The sequence below is a fragment of the Garra rufa genome, chromosome 8 (assembly GCF_049309525.1).
Source record: "Garra rufa chromosome 8, GarRuf1.0, whole genome shotgun sequence".
Classification (NCBI taxonomy): domain Eukaryota; kingdom Metazoa; phylum Chordata; class Actinopteri; order Cypriniformes; family Cyprinidae; genus Garra; species Garra rufa.
In genome coordinates, this window is record NC_133368.1 from 21,120,964 (window position 1) to 21,134,690 (window position 13,727).

At 36.8% G+C, this 13,727-nt stretch overlaps 1 pseudogene; it reads left to right on the forward strand.

Moving 5' to 3' along the window:
• Window positions 1-13,727, forward strand: part of LOC141340111 (potassium/sodium hyperpolarization-activated cyclic nucleotide-gated channel 2-like) — a 72,305-nt pseudogene that overhangs the window by 56,722 nt on the left and 1,856 nt on the right.

Sequence of the window (13,727 nt, forward strand, 5' to 3'; positions counted from 1 at the left end):
GTGTGTTAGTTCATTAACCAATGTTAACAAAAGAGACCCTATTTTAAATAGTTACCATGTTTTATGATCTACATCCATTTTTAAATATTATTTTAATGATCTATAAGCATCTGTGAAATAATTATAAACAAATATATTAAAAATAAATACATATTAACTTAGTTGATGTATTTGTTTCTCATTCTAATTAAGTGAACTGAGCAGTATAGTGTCATACTTATAAGATTTTTATTCTATCAGTGAGATTGTATATATGTATATAAATCATATAATTTTTCCTTAAAAGATTAAAAAAAGATTTTAATGCTCTTTAAGCACCTATACAAAATAATTATGTAAAAGTACACTGACAGTACAGTCTATATCAACTGATTCTATGGATTATTTTCATTCTTATACACTGAGAATGAGCTAAATAGCATTAGAGGTCAAACGATTCCTTATCTTATGAGGACCTCTAGTGTTCATCCCTGGTATTAGAGCTTTAATCTGACAAATTTATGTGACACTTTTAATGTTTTTGGGGCCTCTGAGCATGATAACATTTTGAAACTACACGTATTTCCTAAGAATTTCTTGTTCTTTATATGTAAAAAGTTTTGATGAGTTAGAATAATGCAATTTAAAGATATATGAAAATAACTCTTCATCTTTTTTATTGTTACTTTCATAAATCACCACATCAACACCGTTCAAGATGTCCCAAAGCCGTTCACAATTTAACATCTTCAGTATCTTGGCATCATGTTGACAAAGTTTGGTGTGAACTGTCTGATTCTGCTATGAGTGATATGAATTTATTCACAGCTATATTTAAAAACACAGGAAACAAATGTTAAAGTTTGACATGTTGCCATGGCAACAGTATTTGATGTATCAAGGACCCCTTCACAGATTCTCATCGGCCGTGTTTTGATATTATTCTGATGAAGTTTGAAGCAAATTGAGTAAAATTAAGAGGTTGATTTAAAAGCGTTTTGCAAGCAACACACTTCCTGCTGCCAGTTGGTGGCGCTATAACTTTGACTCATAATAGTCACATCTCTGTGATCGGTATCATACGACGAACAAACTGCTTAAGTTTGGTCAAAATCAGATAAAGTGTGTCAAAATTATTAGACATTTCCTGTTTCTCATTTCTCGCCATAATTTGTCGCCCTGCCACGGCCAAACCGTTCGAGATACCAAAAATCCCCTGGCAATTTTGCATTCCCAATATCTTGAGATCATGCTGACCGAGTTTGGTGGCCATCGGTGGAAAGGTCTAGGAGGAGTATTTCAAATTCCACAGCTTGATTTTTCCAAAAATCCATATTTAAATAAAAATAGCTGACTTCCTGTTGGTCGTAGCTAATGGGTGTAAATTAGAAAGTTGTCCGGCTTGATGAGTCCAATATATGTACCGAGTTTGGTGACTGTAGGACAAAGTAACCCCCCAACTTTTGTCAAAAGGTGGCGCTATGGAGCGCCTGCTCCACGCCCATTTATGGGCTTTTATCAGTGTTTAACTGTCATTAATACAGATGTGTGTACTGAGTTTCATGAAATTCTAAGCATTTTAAGTGGCTCAAAAACACAAAAAACTAAAGTTAAAGTTTGACACGTTGCCATGGCAACATGATAAAAGTTATGGATAACGCCCTTCACAGATTCTTATCGGTCGTGTTTTGACATTATTGTGATGAAGTTTGAAGCAAATTGAGTGAAATTAAGAGGCTGAGTTTAAAGCGTTTCAAAAACGTCACGCTTTCTGCTGCCAGTTGGTGGCGCTATAACTTTGACTCATAATAGTCACATCTCTGTGATCGGCATCAGACGATGAACAAACTGCTGAAGTTTGGTCAAAATCAGACAAAGTATGTCAAAGTTATTAGGCACTTCCTGTTTCTCATTTCTCGCCATAAATTTGTCGCCCCGTCACGGTCAAACCGTTCGAGATATCAAAAATCCCCTGGCAATTTTGCGTCCCCAATGTCTTGAGATCATGCTGACCGAGTTTGGTGGCCATCGGTGGAAAGGCCTAGTAGGAGTATTTCAAATTCCATTGCATGCACTTTTTAGACATCCCTGAATAGCCGACTTCCTGTTTGGCGAAGCACGGACTATGAGTGTGAAATTTGTTCGGCCCGATGAGGTCTATATGTGTATGAATTTTGGTGACTGTAGGTCAACCGTTGTGCGTTCCAGAGCCCTTCAAAAGTCGCAATTTTTAACGCTGTGCCATGCCCCCCCCAGGTGACCCCCCCATGTCAAAGTCTGTCCGGCCCTGATGGCCGCAGGTTCCAATGTGTGTGCAAAGTTTCAAGAGTTTTCGTGTATGTTAAGGCCCCCGAAATCCCCCAAAACATTGAAAAAAAAATAATAATAATAATAATTAAAGCTGCAAGCAGCGTTGACCGGGCCCTCGCTGTCTGGCAGTCGCCATCCCGATAGCATCAGGAAAACGGTGCCCAGTTGGCACATGCATTCACAATAACCCTTTGGACTAACCCTAACTGTCTCTCCTCCTGTCTGACTCTTTCTCTTACCACCCATCCCACCTCCTTACACTCAGCCACTTACCACACAAACACACAGAGTGCAGAGCAGAGTGAGATCAGATTTATTTTTTAATTTTCTTTCATTCGTGGAGTTTTGTATAATTATGAAATGAACTGTGTTTAATCAGAATGAATAGTTATTTGTATGAAAAAAGTTTCAAAGAGTTAGGATGCTGCACTTTAAATATATAATAAATCATTGAAAATTGAAAATGGAAAATAAAATTCTAGGCACGCTATCTGCCTCAAAAACACAGGAAACAAATATTTGAATGTATTTTGTATTTTTATTTATTTGCCATGGCAACAGCATTTGATGCATCAGGGACGCCTTTACAGACTCTCATCGGCCGTGTTTTTACATCATTCTGATGAAGTTTGAAGAAAATCGAGTACAAATATATTGTTCGTTGTTCGTTCGTGTGTTAGTTCATTAACCAATGTTAACAAAAGAGACCCTATTTTAAATAGTTACCATGTTTTATGATCTACATCCATTTTTAAATAGTATTTTAATGATCTATAAGCATCTGTGAAATAATTATAAACAAATATATTAAAAATAAATACATTAACTTAGTTGATGTATTTGTTTCTCATTCTTATTAAGTGAACTGAGCAGTATAGTGTCATACTTATAAGATTTTTTTATTCTATCAGTGAGATTGTATATATGTATATAAATCATATAATTTTTCCTTAAAAGATTAAAAAAAGATTTTAATGCTCTTTAAGCACCTATACAAAATAATTATGTAAAAGTACACTGACAGTACAGTCTATATCAACTGATTCTATGGATTATTTTCATTCTTATACACTGAGAATGGGCTAAATAGCATTAGAGGTCAAACGATTCCTTATCTTATGAGGACCTCTAGTGTTCATCCCTGGTATTAGAGCTTTAATCTGACAAATTTATGTGACACTTTTAATGTTTTTGGGGCCTCTGAGCATGATAACATTTTGAAACTACACGTATTTCCTAAGAATTTCTTGTTCTTTATATGTAAAAAGTTTTGATGAGTTAGAATAATGCAATTTAAAGATATATGAAAATAACTCTTCATCTTTTTTATTGTTACTTTCATAAATCACCACATCAACACCGTTCAAGATGTCCCAAAGCCGTTCACAATTTAACATCTTCAGTATCTTGGCATCATGTTGACAAAGTTTGGTGTGAACTGTCTGATTCTGCTATGAGTGATATGAATTTATTCACAGCTATATTTAAAAACACAGGAAACAAATGTTAAAGTTTGACATGTTTCCATGGCAACAGCATTTGATGTATCAAGGACCCCTTCACAGATTCTCATCGGCCGTGTTTTGATATTATTCTGATGAAGTTTGAAGCAAATTGAGTAAAATTAAGAGGTTGATTTAAAAGCGTTTTGCAAGCAACACACTTCCTGCTGCCAGTTGGTGGCGCTATAACTTTGACTCATAATAGTCACATCTCTGTGATCGGTATCATACGACGAACAAACTGCTTAAGTTTGGTCAAAATCAGATAAAGTGTGTCAAAATTATTAGACATTTCCTGTTTCTCATTTCTCGCCATAATTTGTCGCCCTGCCACGGCCAAACCGTTCGAGATACCAAAAATCCCCTGGCAATTTTGCATTCCCAATATCTATAGATCATGCTGACCGAGTTTGGTGGCCATCGGTGGAAAGGTCTAGGAGGAGTATTTCAAATTCCACAGCTTGATTTTTCCAAAAATCCATATTTAAATAAAAATAGCTGACTTCCTGTTGGTCGTAGCTAATGGGTGTAAATTAGAAAGTTGTCCGGCTTGATGAGTCCAATATATGTACCGAGTTTGGTGACTGTAGGACAAAGTAACCCCCCAAATTTTGTCAAAAGGTGGCGCTATGGAGCGCCTGCTCCACGCCCATTTATGGGCTTTTATCAGTGTTTAGCTGTCATTAATACAGATGTGTGTGTTGAGTTTCATGAAATTCTAAGCATTTTAAGTGGCTCAAAAACACAAAAAACTAAAGTTAAAGTTTGACACGTTGCCATGGCAACATGATAAAAGTTATGGATAACGCCCTTCACAGATTCTTATCGGTCGTGTTTTGACATTATTGGGATGAAGTTTGAAGCAAATTGAGTAAAATTAAGAGGCTGAGTTTAAAGCGTTTCAAAAACGTCACGCTTTCTGCTGCCAGTTGGTGGCGCCATAACTTTGACTCATAATAGTCACATCTCTGTGATCGGCATCAGACGATGAACAAACTGCTGAAGTTTGGTCAAAATCAGACAAAGTATGTCAAAGTTATTAGGCACTTCCTGTTTCTCATTTCTCGCCATAAATTTGTCGCCCCATCACGGTCAAACCGTTCAAGATATCAAAAATCCCCTGGCAATTTTGCGTCCCCAATGTCTTGAGATCATGCTGACCGAGTTTGGTGGCCATCGGTGGAAAGGCCTAGTAGGAGTATTTCAAATTCCATTGCATGCACATTTTAGACATCCCTGAATAGCCAACTTCCTGTTTGGCGAAGCACGGACTATGAGTGTGAAATTTGTTCGGCCCGATGAGGTCTATATGTGTATGAATTTTGGTGACTGTAGGTCAACCGTTGTGCGCTCCAGAGCCCTTCAAAAGTCGCAATTTTTAACGCTGTGCCATGCCCCCCCCAGGTGACCCCCCCATGTCAAAGTCTGTCCGGCCCTGATGGCCGCAGGTTCCAATGTGTGTGCAAAGTTTCAAGAGTTTTCGTGTATGTTAAGGCCCCCGAAATCCCCCAAAACATTGAAAAAAAAAAAATAATAATAATAATAATTAAAGCTGCAAGCAGCGTTGACCGGGCCCTCGCCGTCTGGCAGTCGCCATCCCGATAGCATCAGGAAAACGGTGCCCAGTTGGCACATGCATTCACAATAACCCTTTGGACTAACCCTAACTGTCTCTCCTCCTGTCTGACTCTTTCTCTTACCACCCATCCCACCTCCTTACACTCAGCCACTTACCACACAAACACACACATAGAGTGCAGAGCAGAGTGAGATCAGATTTGTTTTTTAATTTTCTTTCATTCGTGGAGTTTTGTATAATTATGAAATGAACTGTGTTTAATCAGAATGAATAGTTATTTGTATGAAAAAAGTTTCAAAGAGTTAGGATGCTGCACTTTAAATATATAATAAATCATTGAAAATTGAAAATGGAAAATAAAATTCTAGGCACGCTATCTGCCTCAAAAACACAGGAAACAAATATTTGAATGTATTTTGTATTTTTATTTATTTGCCATGGCAACAGCATTTGATGCATCAGGGACGCCTTTACAGACTCTCATCGGCCGTGTTTTTACATAATTCTGATGAAGTTTGAAGAAAATCGAGTACCAAAATATTGTTCGTTGTTTGTTCGTGTGTTAGTTCATTAACCAATGTTAACAAAAGAGACCCTATTTTAAATAGTTACCATGTTTTATGATCTACATCCATTTTTTAATATTATTTTAATGATCTATAAGCATCTGTGAAATAATTATAAACAAATATATTAAAATAAATACATATTAACTTAGTTGATGTATTTGTTTCTCATTCTAATTAAGTGAACTGAGCAGTATAGTGTCATACTTATAAGATTTTTTATTCTATCAGTGAGATTGTATATATGTATATAAATCATATAATTTTTCCTTAAAAGATTAAAAAAAGATTTTAATGCTCTTTAAGCACCTATACAAAATAATTATGTAAAAGTACACTGACAGTACAGTCTATATCAACTGATTCTATGGATTATTTTCATTCTTATACACTGAGAATGAGCTAAATAGCATTAGAGGTCAAACGATTCCTTATCTTATGAGGACCTCTAGTGTTCATCCCTGGTATTAGAGCTTTAATCTGACAAATTTATGTGACACTTTTAATGTTTTTGGGGCCTCTGAGCATGATAACATTTTGAAACTACACGTATTTCCTAAGAATTTCTTGTTGTTTATATGTAAAAAGTTTTGATGAGTTAGAATAATGCAATTTGAAGATATATGAAAATAACTCTTCATCTTTTTTATTGTTACTTTCATAAATCACCACATTAACACCGTTCAAGGTGTCCCAAAGCCGTTCACAATTTAACATCTTCAGTATCTTGGCATCATGTTGACAAAGTTTGCTGTGAACTGTCTGATTCTGCTATGAGTGATATGAATTTATTCACAGCTATATTTAAAAACACAGGAAACAAATGTTAAAGTTTGACATGTTGCCATGGCAACAGCATTTGATGTATCAAGGACCCCTTCACAGATTCTCATCGGCCGTGTTTTGATATTATTCTGATGAAGTTTGAAGCAAATTGAGTAAAATTAAGAGGTTGATTTAAAAGCGTTTTGCAAGCAACACACTTCCTGCTGCCAGTTGGTGGCGCTATAACTTTGACTCATAATAGTCTCATCTCTGTGATCGGTATCATACGACGAACAAACTGCTTAAGTTTGGTCAAAATCAGATAAAGTGTGTCAAAATTATTAGACATTTCCTGTTTCTCATTTCTCGCCATAATTTGTCGCCCTGCCACGGCCAAACCGTTCGAGATAGCAAAAATCCCCTGGCAATTTTGCATTCCCAATATCTTGAGATCATGCTGACCGAGTTTGGTGGCCATCGGTGGAAAGGTCTAGGAGGAGTATTTAAAATTCCACAGCTTGATTTTTCCAAAAATCCATATTTAAATAAAAATAGCTGACTTCCTGTTGGTCGTAGCTAATGGGTGTAAATTAGAAAGTTGTCCGGCTTGATGAGTCCAATATATGTACAGAGTTTGGTGACTGTAGGACAAAGTAACCCCCCAACTTTTGTCAAAATGTGGCGCTATGGAGCGCCTGCTCCACGCCCATTTATGGGCTTTTATCAGTGTTTAACTGTCATTAATACAGATGTGTGTGTTGAGTTTCATGAAATTCTAAGCATTTTAAGTGGCTCAAAAACACAAAAAACTAAAGTTAAAGTTTGACACGTTGCCATGGCAACATGATAAAAGTTATGGATAACGCCCTTCACAGATTCTTATCGGTCGTGTTTTGACATTATTGTGATGAAGTTTGAAGCAAATTTAGTAAAATTAAGAGGCTGAGTTTAAAGCGTTTCAAAAACGTCACGCTTTCTGCTGCCAGTTGGTGGCGCTATAACTTTGACTCATAATAGTCACATCTCTGTGATCGGCATCAGACGATGATCAAACTGCTGAAGTTTGGTCAAAATCAGACAAAGTATGTCAAAGTTATTAGGCACTTCCTGTTTCTCATTTCTCGCCATAAATTTGTCGCCCCGTCACGGTCAAACCGTTCGAGATATCAAAAATCCCCTGGCAATTTTGCGTCCCCAATGTCTTGAGATCATGCTGACCGAGTTTGGTGGCCATCGGTGGAAAGGCCTAGTAGGAGTATTTCAAATTCCATTGCATGCACTTTTTAGACATCCCTGAATAGCCGACTTCCTGTTTGGCGAAGCACGGACTATGAGTGTGAAATTTGTTCGGCCCGATGAGGTCTATATGTGTATGAATTTTGGTGACTGTAGGTCAACCGTTGTGCGCTCCAGAGCCCTTCAAAAGTCGCAATTTTTAACGCTGTGCCATGCCCCCCCCCAGGTGACCCCCCCATGTCAAAGGCTGTCCGGCCCTGATGGCCGCAGGTTCCAATGTGTGTGCAAAGTTTCAAGAGTTTTCGTGTATGTTAAGGCCCCCGAAATCCCCCAAAACATTGAAAAAAAAATAATAATTAAAGCTGCAAGCAGCGTTGACCGGGCCCTCGCCGTCTGGCAGTCGCCATACTGATAGCATCTGGAAAACGGTGCCCAGTTGGCACATGCATTCACAATAACCCTTTGGACTAACCCTAACTGTCTCTCCTCCTGTCTGACTCTTTCTCTTAACACCCATCCCACCTCCTTACACTCAGCCACTTACCACACAAACACACACATAGAGTGCAGAGCAGAGTGAGATCAGATTTGTTTTTTAATTTTCTTTCATTCGTGGAGTTTTGTATAATTATGAAATGAACTGTGTTTAATCAGAATGAATAGGTATTTGTATGAAAAAAGTTTCAAAGAGTTAGGATGCTGCACTTTAAATATATAATAAATCATTGAAAATTGAAAATGGAAAATGAAATTCTAGGCACGCTATCTGCCTCAAAAACACAGGAAACAAATATTTGAATGTATTTTGTATTTTTATTTATTTGCCATGGCAACAGCATTTGATGCATCAGGGACGCCTTTACAGACTCTCATCGGCCGTGTTTTTACATCATTCTGATGAAGTTGGAAGAAAATCGAGTACAAAAATATTGTTCGTTGTTCGTTCTTGTGTTAGTTCATTAACTAATGTTAACAAAAGAGACTCTATTTTAAATAGTTACCATATTTTATGATCTACATCCATTTTTTAATATTATTTATTATTATTTATGATCTATAAGCATCTGTGAAATAATTATAAACAAATATATTAAAAATAAATACATATTAACTTAGTTGATGTATTTGTTTCTCATTCTAATTAAGTGAACTGAGCAGTATAGTGTCATACTTATAAGATTTTTTATTCTATCAGTGAGATTGTATATATGTATATAAATCATATAATTTTTCCTTAAAAGATTAAAAAAAGATTTTAATGCTCTTTAAGCACCTATACAAAATAATTATGTAAAAGTACACTGACAGTACAGTCTATATCAACTGATTCTATGGATTATTTTCATTCTTATACACTGAGAATGAGCTAAATAGCATTAGAGGTCAAACGATTCCTTATCTTATGAGGACCTCTAGTGTTCATCCCTGGTATTACAGCTTTAATCTGACAAATTTATGTGACACTTTTAATGTTTTTGGGGCCTCTGAGCATGATAACATTTTGAAACTACACGTATTTCCTAAGAATTTCTTGTTGTTTATATGTAAAAAGTTTTGATGAGTTAGAATAATGCAATTTAAAGATATATGAAAATAACTCTTCATCTTTTTTATTGTTACTTTCATAAATCACCACATCAACACCGTTCAAGATGTCCCAAAGCCGTTCACAATTTAACATCTTCAGTATCTTGGCATCATGTTGACAAAGTTTGCTGTGAACTGTCTGATTCTGCTATGAGTGATATGAATTTATTCACAGCTATATTTAAAAACACAGGAAACAAATGTTAAAGTTTGACATGTTGCCATGGCAACAGCATTTGATTTATCAAGGACCCCTTCACAGATTCTCATCGGCCGTGTTTTGATATTATTCTGATGAAGTTTGAAGCAAATTGAGTAAAATAAAGAGGTTGATTTAAAAGCGTTTTGCAAGCAACACACTTCCTGCTGCCAGTTGGTGGCGCTATAACTTTGACTCATAATAGTCGCATCTCTGTGATCGGTATCATACTACGAACAAACTGCTTAAGTTTGGTCAAAATCAGCTAAAGTGTGTCAAAATTATTAGACATTTCCTGTTTCTCATTTCTCGCCATAATTTGTCGCCCTGCCATGGCCAAACCGTTCGAGATAGCAAAAATCCCCTGGCAATTTTGCATTCCCAATATCTTGAGATCATGCTGACTGAGTTTGGTGGCCATCGGTGGAAAGGTCTAGGAGGAGTATTTCAAATTCCACAGCTTGATTTTTCCAAAAATCCATATATAAATAAAAATAGCTGACTTCCTGTTGGTCGTAGCTAATGGGTGTAAATTAGAAAGTTGTCCGGCTTGATGAGTCCAATATATGTACCGAGTTTGGTGACTGTAGGACAAAGTAACCCCCCAACTTTTGTCAAAAGGTGGCGCTATGGAGCGCCTGCTCCACGCCCATTTATGGGCTTTTATCAGTGTTTAACTGTTATTAATACAGATGTGTGTGTTGAGTTTCATGAAATTCTAAGCATTTTAAGTGGCTCAAAAACACAAAAAACTAAAGTTAAAGTTTGACACGTTGCCATGGCAACATGATAAAAGTTATGGATAACGCCCTTCACAGATTCTTATCGGTCGTGTTTTGACATTATTGGGATGAAGTTTGAAGCAAATTGAGTAAACTTAAGAGGCTGAGTTTAAAGCGTTTCAAAAACGTCACGCTTTCTGCTGCCAGTTGGTGGCGCTATAACTTTGACTCATAATAGTCACATCTCTGTGATCGGCATCAGACGATGAACAAACTGCTGAAGTTTGGTCAAAATCAGACAAAGTATGTCAAAGTTATTAGGCACTTCCTGTTTCTCATTTCTCGCCATAAATTTGTCGCCCCGTCACGGTCAAACCGTTCGAGATATCAAAAATCCCCTGGCAATTTTGCGTCCCCAATGTCTTGAGATCATGCTGACCGAGTTTGGTGGCAATCGGTGGAAAGGCCTAGTAGGAGTATTTCAAATTCCATTGCATGCACTTTTTAGACATCCCTGAATAGCCGACTTCCTGTTTGGCGAAGCACGGACTATGAGTGTGAAATTTGTTCGGCCCGATGAGGTCTATATGTGTATGAATTTTGGTGACTGTAGATCAACCGTTGTGCGCTCCAGAGCCCTTCAAAAGTCGCAATTTTTAACGCTGTGCCATGCCCCCCCCAGGTGACCCCCCCATGTCAAAGTCTGTCCGGCCCTGATGGCCGCAGGTTCCAATGTGTGTGCAAAGTTTCAAGAGTTTTCGTGTATGTTAAGGCCCCCGAAATCCCCCAAAACATTGAAAAAAAAATAATAATAATAATAATAATAATAATAATAATCCTTAGAAAAACAATAGGGCCTTCGCCCTTTTGGGCTCGGGCCCTAATAATAATAATAATAATCCTTAGAAAAACAATAGGGCCTTCGCCCTTTTGGGCTCGGGCCCTAATAATCCTTAGAAAAACAATAGGGCCTTCGCCCTTTTGGGCTCGGGCCCTAATAATCCTTAGAAAAACAATAGGGCCTTCGCCCTTTTGGGCTCGGGCCCTAATAATAATCCTTAGAAAAACAATAGGGCCTTCGCCCTTTTGGGCTCGGGCCCTAATAATAATAATCCTTAGAAAAACAATAGGGCCTTCGCCCTTTTGGGCTCGGGCCCTAATAAAAATTAAAGCTGCAAGCAGCGATGAACGGGCCCTCACACCCGGGCTCACCGCTGACCGGTGGCTTTAGGAAAACGGCAAACGGTGGGCAGTATGCTTTTAATACAGTAAATGTAGGAGAAATATGTCATAAGTCATTTAAATTTGCTTAACTTGCCGCTCCCAGCTGGTGGCGCTATGCCTATACAGATCTGGCCATTAAAAATGCGTCTATTTTCACGCGGCAGCCTGCAATTCGGCACGCGTGGCCACGCATTCTACTGCAGGGGCTTTTTCAGGTTTTTTTGCAACGTTGTTGCGCTTCATATAATATCCACCAGGTGGCGCAAGGAACAACATTCTGTAGCCAAACCCTGCACAAAGAGGACAGTATTTACGTCTGTTTCAATATCTGGCGCCATAATCGGTAATTCATTCTGTATGTAATGGCAAAGTATTTATAATTTCGTTTCTTTTTTATTAAGTTAATTTGGAAAAAAAAGTTTGGAGCAGTTTTGTTCGTTAAACGTAAGCTTTTTGTTTCTTAAAGACCAAGCGGCAGACAGTGAGTTGACCTACTCTGTGTTTCAATTTGCCTTCTCAAATCACGAATTGGCTAAAATAAAATCCATAGATGTAAAATAAAAGATATAAATACTAATAGATATAAATGTGTGCTATTAGGTGCATATCCAATCGTTTGTGCAGAGAGTGCAAAACACATTTTTAGGACATGAAGGCTCAAGCTCGATCAGTTACATTTTTTTCAGTGGAAAATATGTAACCGTTATTTTTTGTCAGACATGATAAATAAATATGTAGAAAGACTTAAATTACTACTTAACGAAAAAAAACAAATAGAAAACAAAAACTGTTTTTATTATGTAGCTAGTCCGTAGAGATGCATTTCTCTCTAAAGGCGCGCGTCCAATGAGGATATGAGGAGGACTGTTAACTGCATCATCACTGACTCAGAAAACAGTAGTTTCTAAATAAATAATTAAAATATCTCCTTACTATTTGACAGTCATGGTATTTACTTTTTCCAGTGTTTTGTGGCAAGCTTTAAACAAGGAACCCTTCCAAGCTGTGCTGAACGTGCGCTCAATGCTGCTGACAGGACCGTGTTTCCACCAGCGCTGCAATTTTTTTTTAATCACCACTGAATGTCTAAAATATAATTTTAGCCCGCATTTGATATTTGACGGACTAAAATGCAAGGCTATAATACGTCTTAAATGTGGAACATGGAAATATAATGGATGTACTGCGAAAAAAGTTCTATACTCGACATTGTTTCCAAATCATTAAATGTGAGATTCTGGAAACGAGAATTAAATTTAGCGTGGATGGTCGGGTCGTGAAGAAAATTATTCTAAGCGGGTATATATATATATATATATATATATATATATATATACATAGTTTATTCTAAGGGTGTATAGTTAATATAAAGCGGGTGCGGGTGGATGCGGAATAAAACCGTGTGGAAGCGGGACTAGAAAAGCACTTTGTTACAGCCTATAGACTATTTAGATACTTCAACATCAAATAAAAAGTTATTAATAAGCATGAGCAGTTTCATTATTGTTTTCTTTTCTTTTTTCCTGATGAACTTTTATTAGACTTCATTGGAAATAGAAATGTTAAGTTAGTTTTTTTCCCCAACCGACGTCGTTAAGTTAATATTAACTGACAAGATTGTGTGAAATTACATTTAAATTTGAACTGATTGGTGGCTGTGACACATTAAAAACAGCTAAATTCGTTTTCGGGGATTAATTTCACATAAGCAAAAAGCAGCATAAACATCAGAACATCATGCGCAGAGCTTTTGCGCAGAGAAAAACCTAAGCTGTATGTAGAAGACATAAATATGCCCATATGTGAAATATATTTTTCTGAATGAATAATAAATTAACAAAACAAAAGAGAAAAAAATAACAAGTACAAAATTACACATTATACATTTCAACATTTTAAACCAACAGCAAATGAAGATTTGAGAGGTAGCTTGTCTTTTTCATACCATTTATACAATTTAAGATACACTTTATTTGATTGATTTGTGTAAGAGGAGAAATATAAACTATAGTTTGGAGTGTTAATTTATTTTATGTATTATTATTAGTAGTAGTATTT